The 27,130-nt window shown below is 35.6% G+C and overlaps 1 protein-coding gene and 2 pseudogenes across 3 annotated transcripts in view; 2 read left to right on the top strand and 1 right to left on the bottom strand.

The window, feature by feature from the left end:
- The window catches only part of AUH (AU RNA binding methylglutaconyl-CoA hydratase), a 163,441-nt gene that overhangs the window by 109,318 nt on the left and 26,993 nt on the right, over positions 1–27,130 (bottom strand). The gene's annotated exons all lie outside the window — the stretch shown is intronic.
- LOC117201659 (uncharacterized) lies at positions 4,722–4,839 on the top strand (annotated as a pseudogene).
- On the top strand, positions 4,845–4,946 carry LOC117201658 (uncharacterized; annotated as a pseudogene).

The raw sequence follows: 27,130 nt of genomic DNA, 5'->3' as shown, positions 1-27,130 counted from the left end.
TGTGGCCCATTAACTGCACACTAGTCCCAGCAGAGAAGTGTAGAAGATGTGTCTCCTTATGGAATGCAGCTTTATCCACACAATGGTATGAGACAGAAAATGAGTATCTTTAAAGTGAAGAAAGAAAATAACTGCCAATCTAGAATTCCAAACAAATCAAACCTATCCTTCAAAATGATGGTGAAATAAAGACATTTTACACACCCACTCACAGACACACACACACACACAAACAACAATTTGTCACCAGCAGACCCACGTGAAAATAAACGCTACAGGGAATTCTTCAAGCAGATTATGAGAGTAGAGTTTTAAAGCTTATTTTATACTCCTTACAAGTGATATGTCTTAAAATATAAGGGCACAGACTGGCTAAAAGGGTAAAAAACTTGCAAACATTAAGCAAAAGAAAACTTGTAAAGTTATCTTCATCTGACAAAAGAGAAGTAAGGCAAGAAACATCACTCAAACTAGAGGGTTATTTTATAATAATAAATATGATGATCCATTAAAAAAGCCATAAGAATTCTAAATTGGCATACATAAAAAAGACAGCCCCAAAATACATAAAGCAAAAACTAACAGAACTAAAATGAAAAACTGCCAAGTCTACAACCACAGTGGATTTTAACAGACCTTTCACAGTAACTGATAAAGCAAGCAGTCAAATATCCTTTCAAATATTCCTATCAAGAAATAAAAAATCGGAAAAAATTAATCCCAAAGTAGAAACTGGAGCAAAAAAAAAACTTTTAAATAGAAAACAAATGTGCGAGAGAAAATCAAAATAGTTGGTTCTTTGAAAAAAAACTAAAATAAATAATAGACCTTTTAGCAAGACTCATCATAGATAATCAGAGAAGGCACAAGTCCCAATCAAGAATGAAAAGGAGGGTAATACTAAGGATTTTACAGACAATAAAACAATATTATTAAAAACTTTGGCCCAAAGGATTTGAAAAACGACAGGAAATGAACAAATTCCTAGGAAAACACAACTTATTAAAACTGACAAAGAAATAGAAAATCTGAAAACACAAATACATATTAAAGAAATTGAATATGTAATTAAAAACTTTCCTACAAAGAAAACTGCATGCCCATATGGCTCCAATAGTAAATTCTTCCAAACATATAATGAAAAACATTTACCATCAATCTTAAAAATGCTGACATGGAGAACAGCAAAACAAAAACTTGAACAGAACATTGTAAGAAAAAAACATGACGGGCCAATTTTTCTCATAAATAAAGTCTCAAAAAATCCTAAACAAAGTATCAGTGTATCATACCTAGTAGTAACATAAATAAAATATATCAAGACCAATTTATACTCAGTCAAGATTTACGACTGGACTTACATTTTTAATATTAAATTTTTTAATTTATGAAATTTTTTAATTTATGTAATTGAGAAAGGTGAAAAACATATAAATTTTCAGTAGGGTCAGAAAAGTAGTTGATAAAATTCAACACTCATTCTTTAACATCTTCACTGAGGTAAAATTTACATAAAATAAAATTCAGTCATTTAAAATACACAATTCAATATTTTTTAAGTAAATTTACAGAGTTGTACAACCATCACCACAACCCAGTTTTAGAACATTTCCATTATCACAGAAAAGGTCTCTCACACCCATATGTAGTCACTCCCTGTTCTCACCTCTAGCCCCAAACTAATCTACTGATATTTTCCGATAACTTTGCCTTTTCTGAACATTTCATACAAATAAACTCATATAATATATGGTCTTCTGTTTCTTTCTTTCACATAGTGTAGTGTTTTTCAGGTTCATCCATGATATAAAGATGAATCAGTATTTTTTATCTTTTTATTATCAAACAGTATTTCATTGTAGGGACAGACATTTTGTTTATCCATTCATTGGTTGAGGGACATTTGGGTTGTTTCTACTTTTTTGGCTATTATGAAAAATACTACCATGAACGTCTGCATACAAGCCTTTGTGTAGAGAAATTTTTTCACTTGTCTTGGATAGAGTGAAATTGCTGGGCTATATTGTAAATTTCTATTTAACTTAAAAAAGGAAAGAAGGAAAAAAACCTGCCACTGTTTTCCGTAGTGGCTGCACCACTTTACATTCCTATCAGCAATGCCTAAGGGTCTCTATTGTCCTACAAGGTCACCAACACTAGTCTGCCCTTTTATCATAGCCATTTTAGTGGACATGAAGTGGTATTTATTATGGTTTTAAATTTGCATTTCCCTAATGACTAATGAGGTTAGCATCTTTTCAAGGTGCTTATTAGCCATTCATACAGTTTCTTGAGTGAAATGTCTATTCAAATCTTTTGCTCATTTTTTTGATGGATAATTTATTTTATTCTTACTGGGTTGTAAGAGTTATATCTTGCATACAAGTCCTTTTTCAGAAATATGATTCACAATATTTTCTCCCTGTGGCTTACCTTTCGATGATTCTTGATGGTTTTTCGAAGTTTAATTTTAATGAAGTCCAATTTACCAATTTTTTGCATTTTATTACTTGTACTTTTGGTGTCCTCTCTAATTAACACTCATTAATTAAAAATTCATAGCAAAGAAAAGAATCTTTTTGATTTTATAAAGAGTAATTACAAAATACCTATAGCTAACACCACCTTTAATGGTCAATTACTTCCTCTCAGAGACCAAGAATGAGAAAAGGTATTCTTTATCACTTCTACAGATGGGAACAGATGTACTAGTCTGTGTAATAAGAAAATTTTTTTAATTACAAGGAACAGAAGGAAAAAATAAAACTGCATAATTAGCAGATGACTTAATTATACATGAGGAATATCCAAAAGAATTTACAAACCATAAAAATAAGTGAATTTAGTAAGGTTGCTGGATACAGGTTCAATATTAAAAAATCAACTTTCTATGTACTAGCAAAAGAAATTTGTGAAATTTTAAAAAGATACCATTTATATTAACATTCAAAAATCAAAGAGCCAAGGAATAAATCTAATAAAAGATGTATAAAATCTTGACACAAAAACCTACAAAATCTAAATTAAAGTCCTAAATAAATGGAGGAATATATCATTTCATGTGTTAGAAGATTCCATACTAAAAGATGTAAATTCTCTCCAAATTAATAGATTCGGTGTGGTTCCAATCAAAATCCCAATGCTTTTTAGCAATTGACAAAGTGGATATGCAAAAGCCCAATAATAGTCAAGATAATTTTGAAGAAGAAAAAGCTGGAGAATTTATATTAAAATAAGATGTATTATAAAGCTACAATAATTAAGAAAATGGGACACTGGCTCAAAGATAGAGAAACAGAGCAATGGAACAGAATAGCAAGTCCAGAAAAGACCTGCTTGATTTATGACAAAGATGGCACTGCTGGAACATTCCAATACATGGGGCTGGGACCACTGAAGGTTCATATGGGGAAAAACAATTCTTGACCCTTCATATCATATACACACACAAAGCAGTGCATTACAGCCTAAATCTGAAAGGTAAAACAAATAACTTCTAAATGAAAATATCCAAAGATATCTTCAAGATTTTGATATAGACAAAGATTTTTAAAAGGTTTTTCCAACACTTTTAAAAGGAAAACACTAGAGTTCTTTAAAATTAAAAACTTCTGTTCATCAAAGGACATCATTAAGCGAGTGAATATGCAAGTAAAAGAGTGGGAAATGGTATCTTAAATACATGTGTCCTGTGCATGTAAAGAACTATAAATCAGGAAGAAAAATATAAATAACCCAACTATAAAATATAGGCAAAAGATTCATACAGATAATTCATGAAAGAGAATATAACATTGGCTAATAAAGAGATGAAAAGGAATACAACATGACTAATCATCAAGGAAACACCGATTACAAACACAGATAGTTGGGGTTTCCCTGGTGGCGCAGTGGTTGAGAGTTGGCCTGCCGATGCAGGGGACACGGGTTCATGCCCCTGTCTAGGAAGATCCCACATGCCGCGGAGTGGCTGGGCCCGTGAGCCATGGTCGCTGGGCCTGCGCGTCCGGAGCCTGTGCTCCGCAACGGGAGAGGCCACAACAGTGAGAGGCCCGCGTACCGCAAAAAAAAACAAAAACAAAAAACACCACAGATAGTTTTATAAGCAGTACAGTGCTAAAGTGTTGGTGAAGGTATAGAGCAATGAGAACTTTGATTTAATGCTGCTGGGAGTAAAACTGGTAAAAAAAAAATCACCACCCCAAGTATACACATCCAACAGAAACACATGATATGTACACTAAAGGACACGTATAAGCATATTCACAGAAGCATTATTCAGAATAGCTGAAACCAGCAACACCCCAAACATTCATCAACAGCAAAATGAATAAATTGTGAAATATTCCCACAAATATGAATATAACTATTCCTAGATGAACAGTACATACTGAATCCCACAAACGTGTTGAGAAGAAGTCAACCTTAAAAGATACATGCTGGATAATTCCAGTTACATAAAGTTTGAAAACAGGCAAAATTAGTATTTGGTAATAAAAATCAGAAAAACCTCCACTATCTTTTGGGTGAGAGATGGTTAATGATAGGAAGAAGCATAAGGGATGAATTATGGTGTGCTGGTAATGGTAGTGTTCATTTCTTAATTTGGGTGGTGATTGCACAGGTGAGTTCATTTTGCAGAAATTTAACTTACAGTTTGTGCAATTTTCCCTATGTACATTATAATTCAATTTAAAAATTTATGTTAAAAAAAATTCCTTCTGCAGCTAATCAGGCCTCTTTTCTCTGTGGAGGCCTGGTGTGCAATGGCTGCAAAAAGCAGCCCCACACACACATTGTAAAGCAATTATACTCCAATAAAGATGTTTAAAAACAAAAAAAACCAGATAACTAAGGCACTAAAAAAAAAAAAAAAAGCAGCTTCCTTGGTAGTGCATGCAGCCTGTTGCTTATATGGGTTGCCCTAAAGGACCTTCGAGACAGCCCTTACCAGTGGACATTCATGTCTGACATCATGCTCTGCCCAATCTAGGCTCCAGACAGGTATACAGGATGCCTTTGGAAAGCCCCAGCACGCAGTGGCCAGGGTCCACACTGGCCAAGTCATCACGTCCATCCGCACCAAACTGCAGAACAAGGAGCAAGTGATTAAGGCCCACACAGGGCCAAGTTCAAATTTCTGGGCCCCAGAAGATCCACATCTCCAAGAAGTGGATGAATCTGAAGACATGGTGGCAGAAAAGTGGATCATCCTGGATGACTACGGGTCAAATACATCCCTAATCGTGGGCCCCTTGGACAAAAGGCAGACCCTGCACTCATGAAAGCCGTGGTGCTTTCCCTTCCTTACTCATGCCCACCAATAAATCCAACTTTCCTGCCCAAAAAACAAATGGAAAAAAATGACAAAAAAAATTCCTGACTCCATACACATTACCTGCTCCAGCTACCACCAATTTCTCTCCTCTTTTTTTTTAAAGCCAAACTCCTCAAAAGGGCTGTCTTTCTGTCTCCCACCCTCTCCTCTTACACTATGTCTCTAAACAAGGGGGACAAAAAGATACTAAAAAATAAATATAATAAATAACCAAGATAAAAAGTGATAAATGTTTGGGAGTAAAAATAACAGGAAAGTGTGACTCTAGAGTGCAGAGGGAAGTAAAGTTGTGAACCACGTTACAATATTAAATAGTATGATCACACTGGTCTTACTGAGAAAGTATAATAAAATTCAGTAAGATCTCTGTAGTCCATATATTCCTGATAATTTAATATTTGGTTCTAAGTTACATATTTTTAATTATTTGTATTGCTTTTGCAGTATCTACCGCAAACTCTTTTCAACTAAATATGTAGTAATCAGAAACATAATACCCCAAGTAGACAATGCATGGAGTTAATATACCATTTAACAATTCTGAGAGAATATAGTTCATTTAAATATTGCCCACTAAAATGGTCCTCTCCTAAAATACTTGGACCTTTTTTTATAAATTCCTTCTTTTGAATATGCTTTAGGATTACTATGCAGTAAATTTCTACCTACTTATGTTTGTCGCGGACTAGTCCAGTGAGTAGAAAAGTTATGTAAAACAATGATAATATTCTTTGTTGTACACTGCAGGATACCTAGCTTTCTTGGCCCCCAGTAACCAAATGATAGTAAAGCCTCTCAGTCATTGTGACAAGCAAAAATGTCCCCCTAAATTCTAATATCTTCCCCAATGAGTGTTACCATCCCTCTTGAGAGCTAATGCTCCAAGTCAGTGGTCTTCAACATTTTTTGTTCCCATTACAGCTGAAAAGAATTTTGAAAAACGATGCATTCCCTTGAACAGTTTTATATTGACATCTAAAATTTTTCATAATTTAAATAGTTGCAAGGATTGCCGTGCACTATAAACACTGGCACCTTAAAATACAACTGATATATATCATTGTCAATGCATCCAGTGGAATCTACATACCAGCGACTTGACTCTCAAAATCATTCATGTCTAAAACAAGAAACAAATCCTTGCTTAACGATAAGAAATACTATGTCATTTATTTTCTTTATGAACAACTTTATGAAGTGTTGTATTTCTACAACACTTTGCTGCAATTTTTTTCTGATGCAATCAGCTTTTATGCTTAAAATTCTTCTTTTGACCACTGTCACATTTCTTTGCAACAAAACATATATATTGTATAAACTGAATTAATTTTTATTAAATTCCCTGTAACCATGAAGCACTAAGTTTAGAAGTTTTCCTCTGGACTAACTTTTAATTACAAGCATTATTAGCATAAAATTGATTAAATAAATTATAAATCTGATAACAACTAGACATTAAAAGTAAACTTTTTTGGGAAAAGTATCTCAATGAGATAGATAAGACGACCTCCCCTTCTTCCATTATTTCATATATCTATGCATGAAAATCATTTATTGCTAGAATACTTCAGCAATGTCACCCAATTCTTTCAACTCCTTTAAAGCCAGCTCTTGAAAAATCACATAGTAATCAAGAAGCATTTAAAAATTCCATAAAAACTTTACTGTCCTTAAATTATGCTGAAAGCAATGAATTGGAAACTGCCAGAATAAGAATAGGATCCTAGTTAAAATTCTCAACATTAGTATTTTAAAATACCCCTTTTATAGCAATTCAGACCTTTCTTCATCCCTGGGTCAAGGAAGCAAAAAAAGGCAAAATCAGGATTGACTACTGTAAAGTGCAAGAAGAGCAACTATGAAAGAGAAGATGGTAAAGAGTAACTTAACCTGCAGATCAGCCTGAAAAGTTCTACAAAAAAGTACATATAAGTTATCAGCTAGGTCCCTTTTAAACAATCTGTATCTCCTGAATGCCTAGAGGAGAACCCAACCTCAGTCTGGGGGATAATTGCTGTAAGTCATTTCCCTCGGAGTACAGGTGCTGGAATTACCTGTTCCATGAAATGTCTGGATAGAATGTTCCTCTGCAGTCATGGAGACCAAGTGTTTTCATTGTTATGGGACCAGTCAGGTTTTCTATTTAAGTCAGTTTTGGTTAAGTTTTATTTTCTAATAATTTACCTATTCCACTTAAAATTTCAAATTCACTGTTATCAGTTATTCTTAATATTATCTTACCAGATTAATCTCTGTAAAGTTTATACCTATGAGATCCTTTTGCAATTTGAATATTGTTTAGTTATTCCCTCACCCTTGATAAATCTTGTCAGAAATTTGGCTATTTGACTTTTGAGGAACCAACTTTGGACTTTATTATCCTATTACTTACTGTGTATTTTTCCAAGTCATAAGTTTATGTTCATCTTCAGTTCTTTCCTTCTACCCTATCTGGGTTTATTCTGTAGTCACTTCTATCATTTTTAAAAATTGGATTCTTAGTTTATTCATCTTGAGCATTTATTCTTTCTTAAAGTACAATCTAAACTATATTATACAACTTTTAAAGTATTTTGTTAGAATTTAGTTCTGAATACGTTCTAATTTCCATTAAGATTCCTTTGTTGAGCTGTAAGTTATTTAGAAGTTATTTTAAATTCCCCACGTAGGGGACTTTTTCTAATTACCTTTTGTAAATGACTTGTATCTTATCTGCCTGTAGTCACAGAATTCAGCCTTTGAAATCTGTGCAGGTTTTACAGCCAAGCAGATGGTTAATTTTCATGAATATTCCACGTGTGCTTAAAAGAGATGCACAGTCATCAACTGCTGAGGGCAATGATCCACACAGGTACATTACATTAACCCTCAGTAGGCCAGGAAAAATAATCAACACCCTTTATCAGCTGGGCTGATAGACTCTTTGTATTAATATTTTATTTAAAATTTAGGTCATTTTATAAATAATTTACAGAAAAATAAAAGGATAATAAAAAATCAAATTAGTTGGAAATTTCAGTCAAAATTTAAATACATAAAATCCATATATTTTTATATTTTCCTGGTATGTGCATATATGTGTATTATACATATACATACCTACAAATGCATAGTGCATGCATATATGCACTCACATACTTACATATATCACACACACATACACACACGAACACATATGAAAAGGGTTATATCATTTGAATGAAACTGGTCATCAACTGACACACATGAACCTGGGACACACAGTTTTATAAAATCTGATTCCAGATTTCAAATATAGCTCTACTAAATGATCATTACTTCTGCTTCTTCTTGAACTTGCATTGTAGACATGCTGTGCTTTTGAAAATTTGGATGGCCCATAAACTTGTTGAGGACAGCCATATTCATTGTTCCCTGATTGTAAATATTCATTTTTAGATTTATAAATATCCATCAGAATGATCAATGATTTGTTTTCTTTTCTAAACCATAGAGTCCCTTCCTGTCACCTCTGTATACACACCTGCCTTCAACACTCTTCAATTACAAGCTGTATCAAGTAAATGCTCATGTACATCATCATATGAAATGCAAGAATATGTCACATATCCTTTTGGAAAAACTGAATAGTCCAACTTCTTGTCACAAAATACTGCATGGTGAAGTCCTTCCTACCTAATGACTAACTGGATGCAGATTCCATACTTCCTTTATAGAAACCACAGAAATATACTGCTCACTCATCAATTCTTGAGTTCAAGAAAATTAATCTAGGATATTGTCATCTGATGACTCACAGTCTAAGATTTCACTCATAAGATCAAGTTCACCATCATGATTAGGGCCTACAGTCTGCTGTCTCTTTTGACCATTATTTTACCCATCTAATAACTGTGAAATGTCTTCCTCTGTCAACTTTTCTACTCTTATACCATTATGTGTAGAAAATGAAAAATTCTAAATTCTCAGCTGTGTTCAGTGATAACTAAAAGAATGACTACAAAGATGGTACCTCCAGACTTCAGTTATATTTTCTTAAAATATGTGCAACTCTTGAGGCAATGCAATAAAAAAAAAAAAGATAATGCAATAGCAATGATTTGACCTCTACAACATCTTTCTAGACAATTCCATCTTTCTTCCATTTTCTTATTTTAGTTTTTCATAGCATAGTTGGGAATAATTAAAGAGTAATGATAAAAATCATTCTTAGGATGATGAAATTACCAATATAAAGGTACAGTGATATGAGATAAGAACCCACAGCATCTTAGATTCATAAAAAGCTCCAATGAACCCATACAGTAACTGCAAGAGAAAAGGAGTTTTAATTTTCTTTTTTAAATTTTCTGTTCTTCAGAAGACCTCTAAGAAAGAATGAAAGCCATAAAACATCAATCCATACAAGCAAAATTGTTCAAAAAAGAAACTAGTAAATTAAATCTGGGTCCAGGGGACTCTGACGATATAAGGGTTAAGTTTACTAACTGACATATTCAAATCTCCTATAGACTTACTTTTTCCTTGTTTAATCTATCATCAACTAAGAAAAGTGCTAAAAATTCCCATTATGGTGGTGGATTTGTCCATTTTTCCTTAGGGTGATATCAATTTTTGCACTGTATATTTTGAGGCTGTTTCTAACAGCAAAAAAGCTGAGAATCATCATATCTACAAGGGAAATTGAATCTTTTATTATTACGTAGTGATCTTCTTTAACTCTAATAATTACTATCTCTAATAAAAATTTGTTTTAAAGTCTATTTCATTTGATATCAATATAGTTATACCAGCTTTCTTTTAGTCAGTATTAGACTGGTATATCTTTTTCTACTCTTCAACTTTCAATGTCCTTATGCTTTAGGTGTTTCTTACAAGCAGCTTAGTGATAACTTTTCTTAAGCCAGCCGTTGCTTGTGTTCTAATTCAAGAATTTAGTACACTTACATTCACTATGATAGGTAATAAATTTGAATTTATTTCTACAATTACATTTTAGGATATTTAGCCCATTAGTTCTTTTTTTTCTCCCTCCATCTCCCTCCCTATTTTTTAACCATCTTCTGGATTGACTGTTTTACTTGTTCTTATTTCATTTACTCAGAAGTTTAAATACCACCTGTATACCAATGTCAAAATTTTTACCTCACGCCCAGACCTCTACCCTGAACTAACTACAGACTCCTAAATTCAGCTGTCTATTAGACATATCCAGTTGAACGTCTAATATGCATCTTATAAACACAATAAACCCTCCCCTCCCCCAACTATTAAATTTCCTCCCCAGAATATGCTCCTCTTGCATTCTTCCACGCCTCAGTTAATGCTAACCCCATCCTTTTAATGTTCTGATCAAAACAGAATCAACCTTTATTCTTCTCCCTCATACCCCTTCCTTTTCATCAGTAAATCCATGTCTCCACCTTCAAAATACATGTAGAATCCAATTATTTTTCACCACCTCCACTACTACACTGGTCCAAGTATGATCTTACCTGCAGGGGATCAAAGACAGAAGTTCTGGAACAGTCTATTCTTGACACACAGCCAGAGCAAGCCTTTTAAAATTTAAGTCTTTTCAGGTCACTCCTTAGCTTAAAACACCCCAGATTCTCTTTTCACTCAAAGTAGAAGTGAAAATTCTATGTCACTTGGACTCCTACTACTTCTGTGACATCACCTCCTAGAACTCATCTTGTCCACTGGGCTCCAGAGACACTAACCTTCTTGCTCTCCCATTATCTTGCAAAGTGTGATGTTGCCTCCAGGCTCCGTTCTTTTTTTATTTTATTTTTTATTTTTTAACATCTTTATTGGAGTATAATTGCTTTACAATGGTGTGTTAGTTTCTGCTTTATAACAAAGTGAATCAGTTATACATATACATATGTTCCCATATCTCTTCCCTCTTGCGTCTCCCTCCCTATCCCACCCCTCTAGGTGGTCACAAACCACCTAGCTGATCTCCCTGTGCTATGCGGCTGCTTCCCACTAGCTATCTATTGTAGTGAGGTGGATAGTCCTAGAGTCTGTCATATAGAGTGAAGTAAGTCAGGAGAAAAACGAATACCGTATGCTAATACATATATATGGAATCTAAGAAAAAAAAAATGTCATGAAGAACCTAGCGGTAAGATGGGAATAAAGACACAGACCTACTAGAGCAGGCTCCGTTCTTGCTTACCTCTCTGCCTAAAACACTCTTCCCCAGGTATCCACAAGGAAAGTTTACTTCTTCCAGTGAACTTCTTCAGGACTAGTTCACTTCTTCCAGGACTCTACTTATTTATCTCCTTCTCAGAGAGGTTTTCCCTCTTCACCATATATCAAACAGCAACCCTCCATGCCAGCCACAAGAACTCATTCTTCTTGCCCAGTTTTATTTGTATTCAGAGCATTCATCTGACACGGTACACATTTATGTTAATTTTTTTTTCACTGCCTCCCCTACCCCCATGCCTATGGAGGCTTCACAAGAGCAGGTGATTGCTGTCTTACTTACTGCTGTATTCCCAGATCCTAGAATAGTCCCTAGTCCCTCCAAGAAATATGATGAATAAATAAATGAATAAATGAACGAAATCCATGTGTTTTCTTTATAGCTAGCCCTAATGAAGACAATTTATAGTAGGAATTTTAAAACTCATGAATATTGGCTGTCTACTTAGCATCTACCGCCCTCCTCCCACCTCCTAAAGGTGGCCTTATTTTTGTTGTCTGCCTCTACCGTCCCCACCCCCCACATTCCATGTACTTTGAAAGAAGTTAAATCCATTCCCATAGCACATCAGCATAGTTTCTTCCTCTGAGAGGTCAAATCAAGATCAATCTGAGGGTTCCAGCTTGGATTTGGGCAAAAGTGTTCTCTTCTCTTCATTTCAACATCGTCATACATGGATAGGAGGCCCTGAACTACTGAAGCTTCAGGCTACCAAGCTGGATGAAGGTGGCATATAGAAGACAGTGAAGCCAAAGGAATTTCGTAACAGCCCAGAATCACTGAATTAGAGCAATCCTAACTACCTTGTAGTTTAAGTCAACTTGAATCAATTTTTCTATAACCTGAAGCTGAGAGATTCCCATCTGATGCTTATTATCTACTAGATGATATATTACAAATGATAACAAATGGGTCAGATTCACTCTACATCTGTTCTCAAGGAATGGGACTGATTGATGAGGGCACTGGTTAGCCCTAATTATTACATGGAATTTCTAGCCAAGGTTTAGCATGGGAGAGAACCAAATCAGGTTCAGGAACATAATCTTCTTGTTATGACTACCTTCATAGCTTCTAAAACTTTAATAGCAACACTAAATTCTCAAGTACTTTTAGCTTAGATTTCTTCATCCTGGATCTGAAACCACCTTTTATCCAATTAAACATAAAATTTCAATCTATAAAAAGTTACAGGGACTTAACAGTTTCTGGTTCCACATACAAGGAGCTTAGAAGTTGTCACTCTGTCCTAACAACAAGTAAAAAGCTGAATAGACTGAATCAACAACTCTTCTAGGATCTGAAAGAGAGGTGAGGAGGACACAGGGCAAACCACTGCTCCCAAGACTGAAGAAACAAACAGACAGATACAGAGAATCACAACATACCAGAGCAGAGACTCAGGATGAGTGGAAACCAGTGCCAGGGTCAGAAAACCTGAACTGCAATTGATGAACTGCTGGAGGCTCAGTAGGAACAACTCTGAGGGTTAAAAACTCTAGGGGTACCCCACAGTTTTCTGAGGTTTACCTCCAAGAGCCTAACCAGCTTCTCAAAATAAATACTGGAGAAAAATCCCCTCCTCCTTCTAACAGAGGAAGGGGCAAAGGAACCATTTTGAAATACCAGAGCACTCTATTCTTAACAAGGCCTGCCTTCAGGGAAAACTGATAAACCAAAGCCTAACTGACCTGGAGGAAGGGAAACACCAAACTCCAGCCCACTCTAGTCATCCAGTCCCACCTAAGGGGGCAAAAAAACCCTGAGAAACACTTGTGAAGTTCACAGAGGCATAGGCTCACTAAAAGCCTGAAACTAATCATAGCACAATAGAACACTTCCCCTCCCCCCAGCACCTTACTGCATTACTACAGGCCTATTCACAGCCTTTACCCAGTACATCATGTCAGGCTATCAAGAAAGTATTAAAAGGCATACCAAATCACAAAAACACAATTTAAAGAGACAGACCAAGCACCAGAACCAGACGTAGCAGACATGTTGGAATTATAAACCAGGAATCTGAAACAAATTGTTAAGGGCTATAATGAATAAAGCAGACAGCATGCAAGGGCTCCAATGAATAAAGCAGACAGCATGCAAGAACAGATGGGCAATGCAAGCAGAGATGGAAACCCTAAGAAAGAAAAGAGATGCTAGAGATCAAAAACTTTGCAAAAGAAATGAACACTGGCTTTGATGATCTTCTCAGTAGACAGGACAGAGCTGAGCAACCAATCTCTGAGCTTGAGGATGTCACAATAGATTCCAAAGATGAAAAAGGGAACAAAGACTGAAAAACAAAAAACAAAAACAAAAACAACATCAAAGGACTGAGGGACAACTACAAAAGGTATAATATGTGCATAATGGGAATACCAAAAGGAGAAAAAAGGGAAAAAGAAACATAAGAAACATCTGGAACAATAATGACTGAGAATTTCCCCATATTTATGTCAGACACCAAACCACATATCCAGAAAGCTCAGTGAAAACCAGGCAGAGAACACCAAGAACACCAATGCAAAAACCAAGCAACCAACAAATAAAAAAGAAACTACCTAGGCATATTTTCAAACTACCAAAAGTCAAACATAAATTCTGAAAGAAGCCAGAGGAAAAATACATCTTACCTATAAAAGAACAAAGGTAAGAATTACATCTGGCATCTCCTCAGAAACCATGCAAGCAAGGAGTGGAGTGAAATATTTAAAGTGTTGAGAGAAAAAGAATACCAAACCTAGAATTCTGTACCTGTGAAATTATCCTTCAAAAGTGAAGGAGAAATAAAAACTTTATCAGAGGTGCTTCCCTGGTGGCGCACTGGTTAAGAATCTGCCTGCCAATGCAGGGGACACAGGTTCGAGCCCTGGTCCAGGAAGATCCCACATGCCACGGAGCAACTAAGCCCATGTGCCACAACTACTAAGCCTGTGCCTGTCTAGAGCCCATGAGCCACAACTACTGAGCCCGCGTGCCTACAGCCAGTGCTCCGCAACAAAAGAAGCCACTGCAATAAGAAGCCCACGCACCACAACAAAGAGTAGCCCCCACTTGCTGCAACTAGAGAAAGCCCACGCACAGCAACAAAGACCCAACGCAGCCAAAAATAAAATAAAATAAATACATTTATAAAAAAAAAAACTTTATCAGATAAACAAAAACTGAGGAAATGTGTTGCCAACAGACCTGCCTTGCAAGAAATATTTAAAAAAATATTTAGAGGGAAGGAAAATTATATAGTCAGAAACTTGAATCTACATAAAGAAAGTGCATCAAAGAAGAATAAGTGAAGGTAAAATAAAAACTTTTACTTTTCTTATCCTTAATTGACCTAACAGGTAACAATGTGTTCAAAATAATAATAGTATTTGATTATGTTTACCTATGGATATATCTTACATATATATGAGTATGTGTGCCTATATGTGTATAAACATATATAAGAGAAACAATTAATAGCTATTGTAAAGGATGGAAGGGAAGAATTAGGATTATTTTGTTATTATAATGTATCACACTACCCATAAAGCAGTATTATTCTAAAGTGGACTTAGATTAACCATAAATGTATATTGCAAACTCTAGAGCAACAATAAAAAAAAAGGAAATATAACTGACATGCTAAGAAATGAGAGAAAATGGAATTACATAAAATGCTCCAATGCCTTTTGAAAACCACAAAAGGCAAAAAAGAGAAGAAATAAAAAGGAACAAAGAACAAGGGCAACAAATAGAAAACAGTAACTAATATGGTAGATATTAATTCAACTATATCAATGATCACTCTGAATATCAATGTCTAAATGCAGCAATAAAAAGACAGAGATTGTCAGAGCTGATAAAAAAAAAAAACCACTGAACTACATATGACTACAAGAAATCCACTTTAAATATAAACACACATATAAATTAAAAGTAAATGGATAGAGAAAAACATACCATGCTAACACTAATCGAAAGAAAGCAAGAATAGCTATATTAATTTCAGATACACATTCTTCAAAGCCAAGCAAGCTATCAGCAATAAAGAAGGACATTACATAATGATAAAGGGGTCAAATCTCCCAGAACACATACCAATCCTTAACACATATAACAGCCAAGCATCAAACTACGTGAGGCAAAAACTGATAGAACTGAAAGGAAAAACAGAAGAATCCATTACCATAATTAAAATTTCAATATATCTCTATCAGAAATGGACAGATCCAGTAAGCAGAAAACCAGTACAGACGTAACTGAACTCAACACCACCATCAATCAACTGGATATAACTGACATTTATAGCCTACTTCATCCAACAACAGCAGGATACACATTCTTCTGAAGCTCACATGGAACATTCACCAAGATAGGCCCCATTTGGGGCCATAAAGCACACCTTAACAAATTTTAAAGAAAAGAAATCATACAATGTCTACTCTCAGTCCACAAGAGAATTCAACAAGGAATCAAGAACAGAAAAATAACTGGAAAATCCCAAAACACTCAGAGATTAAACAACACACTTCTAAATAATACGAGTCAAAGAAGAAATCTCAAGCACTATAGAATTTTAAAAAACATTTCATTCAATAAAAATAAATGAATAAATAAAAGAAATCTCAAGAGAAATTTTAAAATATTTTGAAGAAAATGAAAACACAATTTATCGAAATCTGTGGTATACAGAAAAAGCAGTGCTTAAAGGAAAATTTATACACCACTGAATGCATATGTTATGAAAGAATATCTAAAATCAATACACTAGAAAAAGTGCAAATCAAATCCAAAGTAAGCAGAAGAAAGAAATAATAATAAAACAGAAATTATGAAATTGAAAACAAAAACAGAGAAAATCAACAACAAAAAAAGCTGGTTCCTTAAGATCAATATAATAAATAAGCTTCTAGCCATACTTATGAAGGAAAAAGAAAAGAGGACACAAATGATTTTTAGTATCAGAAATGAAAGAGGTGACACTGCTACAGATCCCACAGATGTTAAAAGAATAACGAAAAAGAATACTATGGGGCTTCCCTGGTGGTGCAGTGGTTGAGAGTCCGCCTGCCAATGCAGGGGACACGGGTTCGTGCCCTGGTCCGGGAAGATCCCACATGCTCTTCCCACATGCCACGGAGCGGCTAGGCCCGTGACCCATGGCCGCTGAGCCTGTGTGTCCGGAGCCTGTGCTCTGCAATGGGAGAGGCCACAACAGTGAGAGGCCCGCATACTGCAAAAAAAAAAAAAGAAAAAAAGAAAAAAAAAGAATACTATGAACAATTCTATGCCCACAAATTTGATAACCTATATGAAATGAACCAATTCCTTTAAAGATGCAAACTGCCCAAACTCACACAAGAAGAAACAGATAATCTGAATGTGACTATGTCTATTTAAAAAATTGAATCAATAAATAACCTTCCAAAACAGAAAGCACCAGGTCCAGAAGGGTTCAGTGGTAAATTTCTACCAAAAATTTTAGGAAGAAATACAGTTGACCCTTGAACAACACAGAGGTTAATCTGTGTATAATTTATAGTCAGCCCTCTGGACCCACAGTTCCTATGCATCCATGGATTCAACCAACCACGGACCACATAGGGCTTTACTATTTACTACTGAAAAATATCTGTGTATAAGTGGATCTGTACAGTTCAAACCCGTGTTGTTCAAGGGTTAACTGTATTCCAATTTTCTACATCTCTTTCAGAGTACAGAAGCATAAGGAATACTTCCTAACTCATTCTATGAGACCAGCAACACCTTAATACCAAAACCAGAAGGACATTACAAGAAAACTACAAACCCATATCTCTCATGAACACAGATGCAAACATCCTCAACAAAGCATCAGCAAATTGAAACCAACAGTGTATAAAAAGAATTAAACAACACAACTAAGTGGGATTTACCCCAGATATACTAAGCTGCTCAGCACTCAAAAATCAATTAAAAGAATCCATTACATCAGCAGGCTTAAAAGAAAATTACATGATCATATTAATAAATGCAAGAAAAGCATCTGACAAAATTTAGTACCCATTCATGATACCCAATCTCAATAAACTAGGAATACAAGGGAACTTCCTCAACTTGATAAAGAATATTTATTAAACACCTACAGCTAACATCATAATTAAAGATGAGACACTAGAAATTTCTGCACTACGATCAGGTAAAAGGCACTCCTTTTCAATGTCATACTGGAAGTCCTTATTAATGCAATAAGGCAGGAAAAGGAAGTAAAAGGTAATACAGACTGGGAAGGAAGACATAAAACTGTCATTGTTCAGATGATACGATTGTCTACTACATAGAAAATCCAAAATAATCAACAAAAAAATTCCTGGAACTAATAAGCAATTATACCAAGGCTGCAGAATTCAGAGTTAATATATAAAAATCAACTGCTTTTCTATATATCAACAATAAACAGGTGAAATTTGAAATTAAAAATGCTTACATCAGCATCTCAAAAAATGAAACACTTAGATATAAATCTAACAAAATATGTACAAGATCCACACAAGGAAAACTACAACACTTATGAAAAAAAATCAAAGAAGAACTAAATAAGCAGACAGATATTCCATGTTCATGGATAGGATGACTCAGTATGGTTAAAATGTCAGTTCTCCCCAATTTGATCTATAAATTCAATGTACAGATGTGACATCAAAGGCACAATCCTTGAAAGAAATAATGGATAAGCTGGACTTCATTAAAATGAAAAATTTATTCTATGCAAAAAACAAAGTCAAGAGAATGAGAAGACAAGCAACAGACTGTGACAAACTATTTGCAAAAGACACATCTGATAAAGGAATATTATCTAAAATATACAAAGAACTCTTAAAACTCAACAATAAGAAAAAAAAATTCATTTAAAAACTGAGCCAAAAACCTGACACCTCACCAAAGAAGATATGTACATGGTAAATAAGCCTATGACAAGATGCTCCACATATATGTCATCATAGAAATGCAAATTAAAACAACAGAGATACCACTACACACTCATTAGAAGAGCCAAAATCTGGAATACTGACAACACCAAATGTTGGCGAGGATGTAGAGCAACAGAAATTCTTTCATTGACAGTAGAAAGGCAAAATGGTACAGCCACTTTGGAAGACAGTTTGGAAAATTCTTATAAAACTAAACAGACTCTTACCATACAATCCAGCAATCATGCTCCTTGGCAGTTACCCAAAGGAGTTGAAAACTATGTCCAGTTAAAAATCTGCACACAGTTGTGTACAGTAGCTTTATTCACAATCACCAACACTTGGAAGCAAACCAGGTGTCCTTCAGTAGGTAAATGGATAAACAAATTGTGATACGTCTATACAGTGGAATATTATTCAGCAATAAAAAGAAATGAGCTATCAAGGCATGAAACGACATGAAGAAAATGTCAATGAATAGTACTAAGTGAAAGAAGACAATCTGAAAAAGCTGCATACTGTATGATAACAGCTATAGGACACTCTGGGAAAGGTAAAAGCATGAAGACAGTAAAGAGATCAGCGGTTGTGAGGGTGAAAGGGATGAATAGGCAGAGCACAGAGGACTTTTAGGGCAGTGAAAATACTAAGTATAATAATATAATGGTGGATACATTTCATTTTACATCTGTCTAAGCCCATAGAATGCACAACACCAAGAGTGAACCCTTGTGTAAAGTTACTCACTTATAACCATGTAGGTTAATCAATTGTAACAAATGTACCACTCAGGTGGAGGATGTTGCTAATGAGAGAGGCTATTCATAAGTGGAGGCAGGGGGTATATTGGAAATCTCTGTACTTTCCCCTCAATTTTGCTGTGAACCCAAAACTGCTCTAAAAAAAATTTAGTTTTTTAAAATCTATATAGCAAACTTTCCTCAAAGTCATTTATAGCAACTCCCCATTTAAAGAAAAGGATTTTATCAGAATTCAAGGCTCTAATAAACAGGGCTTCATTCTTCCTCACAGTGAAGCATTTGGTTGGTTTTCATCAACCAAAACCCCAAACCTCCATTCTGCCCGGCATCCCAGGACCCCTGGCTTGCTTAAAGACTTCTTTTTTTTTTTTTTAAAGCTGCGCCGCATGGCATGTGGGATCTTACCTCCCCCACCAGGGATGGAACTCGCGCCCCCTACAGTGGAAGCACAGAGTCTTGTCTTAACCACTGGACCACCAGGGAAGTCCTTGAAGGCTTCTCTTCTAAAGTCATGTCATTTCTCCCTCTCAACAGGATCAGGATCAGTTTCATCAGCAAGCAAACTGGGAGAGTATCTCCATCTTGAGAAAGTCTCATTAACCCACTTCTAGCTATCATGACACTTCTACGAACTAATATGGAATGATTTCTAGGATATACTGTTAACTGAAAAAAAGTAAGTGCAAAAGAGTACATATAGAATCCTACTTGTACAAGAATGGAAACAGGTAAACAAGTACATCCTTAATTTTGCAAAAAGAAACATAATGGATAAACTAGAAACTAATGAGATTCATTAACACCCTCAAGGGTGGGAATTGGAAGGGATTAGAGGGAGGAAGTGAGTAGTGACACTTCCATGAATAGTTTCGACTTTTGAAATTGTATTGATACTTCAAATACTCAAACAAGAGTGAGGAAATCTAATTTTACTTCATATGAATCAAACATAATTAACTGAAGGGGAAATAACGTAAATAACTTTTCAACACAGTATTTTTACTCTATACCCTCAGTCTAAAGACATAAATACTCTAACAAACTCTAGTTAGAAAGTGTGTTTATCACAGTGGTATGGATCAGCAATTTTGAAACTATTTTCTGCATTACAATAGGACTGAGCAATTGAGTAAATATACTGTATATGATACATATAGAGAATAGGAAAGAATGAGAATGAATCCTGTGGTGAACCGGAAATGGAGTTATCAGTATGAACTCATGGCTTTCAATATATAAATACAGACCTTGACATAAGTATGTGTGTATATATATAAAAAATCTAATTTATTTATCTACATATTTCTTAGTTCTGCCCAGTAAAAGGGCCAAGAAGCAGACACCCAAGGAACAATGAGCATGTTTAGCACCCAGATGTTGGTTCTTAAATACCATTCCCCATTAAAGGAACTGGAGACTTCCATTTCTGACTATGGGGAGTGAGTGGCACTGGACTACTAGCCCTTCTTCATTCAATATATATGAAATATCTTTCAGATGTTGATCAACAGATAGTGACAGACTGATCTGGGAGCCCACTGACTGTTCCAGCTTTCTTTCTGAAGGCACTTCACAGGCTGGGGTGCAAGGCAGGGAGATCTAAACAGAACAACACTAGTCTTGCTTGTATCACACGGACATGAGAGGGCAGGGGAGGCTGGTTGGCTGGAATTTGCAGGACAGGGAACCAGAGAGGAGAGAGCCTCTCACAGAGAGAGTGCTAATAATCTGCATGGGGTTCCCTTAAGCTTTAAGCTAAGGCAATTATCATTTCATAGGTAATTATCAAAGAAAGAACATCAACAGGGAGCTGTGGTCTGAACAACTCCTGATGTTCACGTATGACCAGAAAGAAGCAAGAAAATGTACAGAACACCCCAGGCATTTAGTAAAGACGTCAGAAACTTTAAAAACAAGCCTCAAAAGGGTCAAGCAGATCCTCCAGGAGAATAACTGCCTGCTAGAACAAAACAACACTTTAAGAAAGACACCCAGTAAAGGCTGTCCTATCTGTAGAAAAACAAAACCAATTTACAGAAGTATTTCATAGAATTCAAAAGAAGAGAATGACCAGAGGTTTACAGTTAGGAAGAGATAACAAGTCTATAATAGTACTACAGATATTAAAATGAATAAATCATATTGTTACTTAATGTGTTAATCATGTTGGCTTTATTTTTATTTTAGAGAATACGAAAATACTACCTCCATCTCTCAAATCTTATTTTGCCCTCCAAAGTCCTAAGTTATTCAAATGGAAATTCTAATCAGGAGGTTTCCAGGAACCCTAAACCTCAAAATAATCCTAACTGGTAGTGGCCTTCAAATCTAGCATTCATCTAAATGATGATATCAGTGAACAAAATATTTGTACAACTGTGAGTTGCAGAGTTGTCTGCAGGATCATTCATCAATCGCGCAAGAGAAAAAGGTACTTTTAAAGTACGTTAAGAGACACAACACAGCTTCCACAGGTCAGGCATCTTAACATCTTCCTGTGGAGCTCAACGGAACTCAGCCTGGCTTCTCCAGCTACAGGTGAGGGGCCAGGTCTCAGGAAATGGACTCAGCCAAGCAGAGGAGAAAAAGGAATCAAGTCTGGACCAGGGGTAAGAATAGTACAGCCTGCAGACCCCTCTGCACCCAGTTGTTGCTTGGCTCTCAAGATAAAAACAGTCTACTTTTTTCTAAAGCACTGTAAAAAAATTTTTTTTAATTCTTTTAAATAAAGTATGACAAAGACTGTAACAGGTCCACAAAGCCTAAAATATCTGGCCCTTTACTGAAAAAGTTTCCCTAACCCTAATCTAGACTAACTCTGGCTCCCAAGGGACCCTCTCAGAAAGCAATCTGTGCTGCTAAATATCAATTGCCAGAAGCAGACTGATAAAAATTCAGTTTTCTTTCTAATATTTCCAGCTCTGCCTTTCTAGCTGCTGGTGCTCTACCGAACCTGACCCAGGGTCACGGGCGAATTTTATACTCCCCTGGCCCCTCCCCTGTAGAAGAGGGGCCTTCTACACTGAGGACCTCTTGTGGCCTTCAGTGCCTTCCAATGCCCCCTCCCCACCAAAGGCTGCACGACCTAACTGGGCAGGCCTAGAGAGGGGGGCTAAGGGAGAACAGCCAAGGCCAACTGTCTCTTCATCCTATAAGCCACCTGTATATGTACTGAATCCAAAAATAAGCTTGTTTTATTTAATCTTTGCCAACATTACTTTCTCAACAACCAAAATTTTTCAATTCTTCATCCCATGAACTATTTGTCAATGGACTAGGCACTCTTCTGATAATGGGCACCTGCCCCAATTCCAGGGAATGAGCTTATCTGCAGAAGAAGCAGATTGATGACAAACAAGTAAAAAATAAATTCAGGAACTAAGAAGTACAAAGATGAGGCTAAAATAGGAAATAGTAACAGAGGGTGAGAAGTAAGGAGGCCTGTTTTGGTTAAAATGACAAGGTAACAACTCTCTAAGGAGATGACATTTGAGCAGAGACCAAGCAAAGGGAACACTGAGTAGTCTGAGAGGAGAATGAGCACTGTCTAACAGAGAACAAGGGCTGCAGGATCAAGTGGGATGGACAAGGGCAAGAAAGGTGAGAGATGGAACAGGAGAAGGTGAGGCAGCCAGAGCAGCAAGACCTTATACATTTGGTATCAGTTTCCCTACAAATAACTACAACCTTAGTGGAATTATCCTATAGTTCTAGGTCAGAAGTCTAAAATGGGTTGGCAGGGCTGTATTCCTGAGGCTCTAGAGAATAAGTTTCCTTGCCTTTCCCTGCTTCCAGAAGCTGTCCACATTCCTTGGCTCAGGGCCTCTTCCCTGCAAACTTCTTCCTATCCTCATTTCTCTTCTCAAATTCTAATCCTCCTGCCTCTCTCTTAAACAGAACCTTGTCTTTATATTGGCCCCACTACATAATCCAGGATAACCTCTTCATTTCAAGATCTTTTATTTATTCATATCTGTGATGTCCCTTTTGCATTGTAAGATCACACATACACAGGTTTCAGGGATTAGGACATGGACATCTTTGGGAGTCACTATTCAGCCCATCATACTTTATTTCTGAGAATTATTTGAAGTAGGGGAATGAACTGATTCACACTTTATTTCTGAGAATTATTTGAAGTAGGGGAATGAAGTGATTCACACTTTATTTCTGAGAATTATTTGAAGTAGGGGAATGAAGTGATTATTTTTTAGATTACTTGGGCTGCACTGTGGGGAATGTACTATATATAGTGGGGCAAGAATGGAAGCAGAGAGATGAGTCAGCAGGTTATTACTAACATATACTTCCTGTTTCTTAAAAAGAAAATAATATCTACAGAACATAAAATATTATTTCGGTAGTATTTTTTAAAATGGAAATAAGGTCAGAAATGAATTAGCAACAACCAATAATTATTAGTTCCACAAAAAGGCCATGAGTACTCTGAGTCATTTTTAATGGCATCTCTGGCACGCTGAAATGAAGAAATTAAAATAATAATACTAAAAGTTTGTATTAGGAAAGAAGAACTAAAATCAATGATCTAAGCTTCCACCTTAAAAAGCTATAAAATGAGAAGTAAATTTAACCCAAAGCAAATAGAGGAAAGAAAATAATAAAGAAATTAATGACACAGGAAACAGGAAAAAAAAAAAAATCAATGAAACCAAAGCCAGTTCTTTGAAAGGATCAAGAAAAATAATAAATGTTCTGACAGACTTTTAAGAAAAAAGACACGAATTATCAATATCAAAAATGAAAAAGGAACCATCATTATATTTAGATTCAACAGACATTAAAAGGATAATAAGTGAATATTATGAACAACTTCATGCCAATGAATTTGGAAACTCAGATAAAATAGATGATTTCCTTAAAAGACATAATTTATCAAAACTTAAAAAGAAATGGATCACTTGAATAGTCCTATATCTACTAAAGAAATTAAATTCATAGTTAAAAATCTTCCCACAAAGAAAACTCCTAGACCAGATGGTTTTGTTGGTGCTTTTTACCAAATAAAGAAATAATATCAATTCTACACAAGTTCTTCCAGCAAAATAGAAGAAACAAAATTGCAACATTTTCCAATTCATTTTATGAGACCAGCAATACCTTGACACCAAAAACAGACACAAACATTGCAAGAAAAGAAAGCTACAAACAAATTTCCCTTATGAGCAAAGTTGCAAAATTCCTCAACAAAATTTTGGCAAATCAAATCTGGCAATATATAAAAACAATAATATATCATGATCAAAAAGGGTGCATTCCAGGAATACAAGGTTGTTTCATATTTGAAGATCAATCAATTCACCATATTAAAAGACTGAAAAACTATATGATCATCTTAATAAAAGCAAAACAAAAAAAGATTTGATAAAATTCAACACCAATTCATGATTTAAAAAACAAACAAACAAAAAACCCTCACAAAATTGGGAACAGAAACTTTTTCACCCTAGTAAAGTACATAAGTGAAAAAACTACAGCTAAATTATACTTAGTGGTGAAAGACTAAATGCCCTCCCCCTAACAGTCTCACCACTTTTATTCAACACTGTAATAAAGGTCCTAACTGATGTAATAAGAATAAAACAAAAGGCCAACATAATGGAAAGGAAGAAGTAAAACTGTCTTTTTATTTGCAGATGACTTGAATATCTACATAGAAAATCCCAAGGAATCTACAAAAAAAATTCCTAGAACTAAAAAGTGAGTTTAACATGGTTGCAGGATACAGTCAACATATAAAAATCAATTGTATTTCCATAGCCTAGCAATAAAAATCAGGAGTCTAAATTAAGAAAGGTCATTTTACAGTATCATCAAAAATATACAATATTTAGGAATAAATTTAACCAAGCATGTTCAAGACTGTACACAGTAATTGAGACAGTGAAGAGCATAGAGAGCCTGGGTATAACTCAAACATATATGGTCAACTGATTGTTTTAGAAAGGTCCTAAGATAATTCAATGGATGAAAAGCTAGTCTTCAATAAATGGTGCTTAAAGAATTGGATATACTTTATAATATATAATAAAAATATATTTGGTCTTTGTCATGGGATCCTGGCACAGAGCTCTTAAAACCCTTGGAATTTCCTGAGTTATAGAAGTATTTTCTATTTTTATTCATACTGAGCCCCTCTCAACCACACCTGAGCTTATGTTAATGAGCTAACTGCCAGAGGGCCCCTTAATAGTTTTACGATGGAGGCTGGTCACCAGAAGGACCAAGCCATGATTAGAGGTTGGAACTTTTATCCCTACCCCTCAGTCTCTGGGGAGGGTAGAGGAACCAGAGATTGAGTTCAATCACTAATGGCCAATGACTTAATCAACTGTGGCTATGTAATGAAACCTACATAAAACCCATTAACAATTGGGTTCAAGAAGCTTCCAGACTGTTGAACACATGTTTGGGAGGGTGTCATGTCCAAGAGGGCATGGAAGCTCCTTAACCCCCTCCAGCCCAATCTTGCCCTATGCATTCTACCATTTTGGCTGTTCCTGAGGTGTAGCCTTTATAATAAACCAGTAATAGTAAATAAAGCACTTCCCTGAGGTCTATGAGTCAGTCTAGCAAATCCTATTCCTGACACTAAATGCGGTGGGGGGGGGGTAGTCCCCTACACCAATTCACCAATTCTCTGACACCAACTGCATGTCCAACAATTCAATTCAATTCTAATGCTAATGCCCTAAATTAGCATAGACCCTACAGGTTAAAGCCTCAGTCCCATGAGACTTCTTTCACTTTAGATGCCAGTTATAAGTCCCAGAGATCACCCATACTTCTGACCAACCAGCTATAAATTCAAGAGTTCCCCACACACCCCTCATCAGATTCAATAATTCATTAGAATAACTCACAAAACTTAAGAAATCACCTTACTTACATTTTCCAGTTTATTATTAAAATACAACTCAGGAACAGCCAAATGGAAGAGATACATGGTGCAAGGTATGGGGCAGGAGGGACACAAAGGTTTCACCCTCCCAACACTTCCATGCGTTCGCCAACTTGGTAATTCCCCCAAACCCCATTGTTTATAGGTTTCTATGGAGTTTTCACTCTATAGGCACAATTGATTAAATCATTGGACAGTGGTGACTGAACTCAATCTTTGGCCCCTCTACTTTCTTGAAGTTGGAGGACTGGGGCTGAAAGTTCTAACCCTCTAATCCCATGATTGATTTTTCTGTCAACCAGCCCCATCTGAAAGTTATCTAAGGCTCCTGCTTTGAACCATCTCATTCACTTGCAAAAGATACTCCTATTACGCCAGAGAAATTCCCAGGATTTTAGGAGCTCTGTGCCAGACACCCAAGGCAAAAATCAAATACATATTTTATTATACCACATTACCTAAATCCACACCTTGCAACAAAAATTAACTAAGAATGCATCATAGATTTAAATATAAAACGTAAAAACTAAAAACGTTCTGAAAGAAAACATAGTGTGAGAAAGTCTTTGTGACTTTGGAGTAGGACAAGATTTCTTAGGTACAAAAGAGGAACAAACCATAAAAGAAAACAAATTGAGTAAATTGGACTTCAACGATAAACTTTTGTTCTTCAAAACAAACTGTTAAGAAAAAGACAAGCCAAAGAGTAGAAAAAAATACTTTAAAAACATGTATCAGCAAAAGGTCTTGTATTAAGAATATATTAGAAACTCTATAACCAACACAACTTTTATTTCTATTAAAACATGGGCAAAAATCTGAATAAACACTCTCCAAAAAAGATATACAGGTGACAAAAAAGCACCAGAAAAGATGTTCAAAATCATTACTCATTAGAGAAATGATATCTAAAACCATAATTATATATTGAATATAACTACGTACCCATTAGGTTGTTTAAAATTAAAAACTGACAATATC

This window comes from Orcinus orca, chromosome 6 (assembly GCF_937001465.1).
Source record: "Orcinus orca chromosome 6, mOrcOrc1.1, whole genome shotgun sequence".
NCBI lineage: Eukaryota > Metazoa > Chordata > Mammalia > Artiodactyla > Delphinidae > Orcinus > Orcinus orca.
This window is presented reverse-complemented; position numbering and strand designations above follow the sequence as displayed.